Below are 3897 nucleotides of genomic sequence, written 5' to 3'. Positions count from 1 at the left end.
ACAAATAATAGCGTCAAACAATATGTATAACATCTCAATTTTTAATTGGGTTTCGTGGGTAATAGTACTCTTGTGCCCTAAAAGCCAACTTAATCATAACTAAAGAATTAAAAAATTTTCTATAAAGATAAGAGTCAAATTAAGTTATTATATAAATATAATTAAATATAAATTTCTTTATTTTCCTAACTTTTTTTTATAAAATTTAATAATGCATGTCTACAAGAAGTGTAAATATTCTACACGTTGCCAATATGATTTATTTTTATGAAAAATCTAATAGCTGGCAATATTTCTGGAAATTGTTTAGTCTTCTGAGCATGTTTATCATATAATATGTAATCAATAATGCCATAGAATTGTCACTAGGAAAAATAAATGCTGGATACATGATAAGTAATAACAGCATCGAATAGAAAAACCAATGCAGTGAAATTTCACATGTTTTACGTTATGTACTCCTAACTAGGGCTGCATACAACTTGACCAGCTCGCGAGTCACTGGTGATCAACTCAATTCATAACTCGACCTGAGATCAAACACCGAACTCGAGTTAAACTTGAGCTGATCTTTATCATACACGAGTCAAGTTTGAGTAGTATTTTCATAGGCTCAATTGCTCGACGAGTCACTCAATCAGTTGGAGTTCATATGAAACTACATAATTGCCCTTCTATCAATTACAATTTACAATAATTCTTATTTCCTAAATACAAATTCGAGCTGACTTTTGCTACTTGTGATCTAGAAAATCAAGCGCAACTCGAGTTGACAATTCGAGCTACTCAAGGGTCAAAAACTTGAGTTTCAGTTCACGAGTCTTGCTGACTTGAGCTTGAGCCTGCCTTTTCCTTGGTTGAGTCGAGCTCGAGTTCAAGATCAAGCCCATACATGAACAAGTCGAGCTAGACTTGATAAGTTCAAAACTCAACTCGACTCGATTCATTTCCAATGCTACTCCTAACATTTTTTTTGAGTTCTTTTGTAATATTGGTTGTTATAATTTATTTATATTGGTCCACCACTATAGGTAAATTATATAAAATATGTTTTAAAGTTTAAATTATACTCAAATTTAGCAATAAAAATCGCTCTACCAATTTGTGTTTAAAAACATCGATAGAGTTTATACTTGTATTAATATCTACATGTTTAACACTCTTGTAAATGGTAGCAATTATGAAATTTTTAATTGTTTGAGGTTGGAAAGGGGGAGAGGGCAATCCACTAGAAAAGAGAATTTTTTCGATGTTGGGGGCAATGCACTTAGAGAAGAGAACTTTAAAGATTTTGGTGGGCCGGGGGGGGGAATGGAGAGAAATTTTGAAATTTTCTAAATTTTTAAGTCTAAAAAACAATTTTCTCAAAATGGGGGAGGGGCCGGGGGTGATAGGGTGCATTTTAGTGAGATATTTTGCTAATATTACATAATTGTTTTGACTAAATGTCGTACTATTTGGTGGATTCTACTCAGGTTGTGTGTTTGGTGTTAATTGCAAGAAGTGGTGAAGAAAAGGTGTTGAAAAACAACATTCCAGAAGACTTTCTGATAGTTAGGCGTGCCCACGCCTAACTCCAACCTTCAAGGCCGGATTCTCGGGATGATTTGCATACGTGGAAGCTTCCAAAACTGAGTGAAGTAGCTGGCTACAAATTGGAAAATCCGTAGGGTCACTCCAAAAGGAAAGCAGAAGCTGAAGAAGTTTGAATTGTAATAGGATTGCTATTTAGGAAGTAATTGGTATTTGGATACCAATTAGTTAGGAGAAAAAGTAGGAAAGGTGAGAGATTGTAGGACAGTTTCTTTTGGGAGGCTAAAAACGCAGAGGAGAATTGTACTTTCTCTTGTCTTTGACTTTTTGGGCTTCTTAGCACAATTGGGAGAAAACAAACGAAACAAGCCACAATTGTTGACTTGGTCTAATTCTTTTTCCCTTGTTTGACCGAAATATTGGAGAGACATCAGACTCTCTTTATGCTTTTGCTAGAAATAAACGAAGGAACGATATTTCTTGTTCTTTTCTTTCTCTGTTGACCGATTTTGGAGAGACAAGAATTGACGGCTTTTCTCAATTGTGTTGCGTGGATTGTTCTCCATTAATGGAGAACTAACTTCCTATTTCTAGTCAAAGGGACAACTGAAGATTTGGTTGAACAACAACTGTGAGATCTAAATTATTTTAACTATTTCCTTCATTTATTGGTATCTGTATGTTTTCTGCTTTTAATTGTTGTTGTAACAATCGTGTATAATTGAATAGGTGCGCAATATTTAGTTATTCACATAAGCTATTTGCTAATTGGGGGTAGTTGAATCCGTAATTGTTTGAGTACTTCCGTCCCGATAGCAACTGGCATAATTGGGTTTGTGTCAGGAAAACATATGATCTAAGTTAAACAAACCCTTGTAGCGTGTTTGTTAGTTAGGGTTTGAACTTTTCTAATTCTTATGGGCAATGTAAAATTAAATCCTACGGTCGTACTAGGGTTATTTTTTTGGTTAGAGAAATAGTTAATGGTCGTACCTTGACTATCGAAAAAAGTAAGGAAAAATAGTTGTTTATCGCGTGTATTGACAGCTATAACCAATCTATCAATGAATGTTGGAATTATACTTGAATCGATGATCAGTTGCATGAACCATTTCTGAAGTGTATCCTTGGCTAGAGTTTTTCCCAATTATTTCTATCAATTAATTAATTTTCGCATTTGATTTATTCAGTTAGCAATTCATTAGCATTTAATCCTAAAACCCCCCGTTTGTCTTTACTCGAGAGGAACGAACCTTTTTTCCAGTCCTTGAGGAGACGACCCTGCTTACCACTATCTACTAGTTAGTAAATTTTGGCAGTTAATTAATTCTGGTATATCGGATTAAGCAAACTCTTCGGAACCAGGGTGAATCAAGTAACTCATTGCACATCTAGAGTCTCTGCTCCAGTACCTGGAATTGATTATTTGATTACTATTGGTGGTAGTTAGGTTTTTTATTATTATTGCACAGGTTTGGCACCTGTTCATTGGGGGGGGGGGCAGTAAATTGCCCCACCCTCAATAGCATTGTGCCTTCGCCAACTGCGTTAAGGGATGATAGCTCTACCCTTTGCTTATTCCATGGATATATGCTTACACAAAGTTGAAGTTTAAATTAAATATTGTATAATTGTCACACAAAACTATAGTATACACCATGTATTAGTGTAGGAAAGATTATATAATAATCTTTTGTTGTAAAAATATGCTAAATCTTTTTGCTTAATTTATTATGGATAAAAGGATAACTAGTTTAGATTTTAATAAATCAAATGCTTGAAGAAAATAATTCACAATACCCCAAAATATTTTTAATTTTATTTTTCACATTAAATTATTTAGCTAAAAATTATAAGAATGCTTATTAAGTTTATTTATGAGTAGTGACATGGTGTAAAATTCACAGGGGTTGAGCAAGGAAATGGTTAGAGTTGGTTCTGTAAATTTAGGGCCACCAGGGTTTGGCGGTAAGGGACTGGGAGAGCCTTCCTTGAAAAAACCGAGGCAGGGGGATACGTGAGCGCTCTCTACCCAAACCTACCCTGTTGTCATCTAATCGCAATCACTTTTATTTCAATTTTTAATTTGTTATGGTGATAAAAATGTGAATTAGGTCGGAATCTCAAACTCAACTATAGAACAATTTTCCCACTTTCGCATAGATTTGTAGTCTCGGCTTACCATATTTTCAAGTAACACGGAAAATCTAATATGGTTAAATGTCGCCTTTTGAAAGCCAAATGTGTGATACATCACAGTAGACGTCGGGGTGGCAAGGATGGGGTGATTTGGGCGGGTTTGGGTTGGGTAAAATGTGTAATGGGTATAAGTGAGTCAACCCATTTATATCCATTTAATTAGAT

The sequence above is a fragment of the Coffea eugenioides genome, chromosome 9, assembly GCF_003713205.1.
Source record: "Coffea eugenioides isolate CCC68of chromosome 9, Ceug_1.0, whole genome shotgun sequence".
Lineage (NCBI taxonomy): Eukaryota > Viridiplantae > Streptophyta > Magnoliopsida > Gentianales > Rubiaceae > Coffea > Coffea eugenioides.
The sequence above is the reverse complement of the archived record's forward strand: the minus strand, read 5'-3'. Positions refer to the sequence as shown.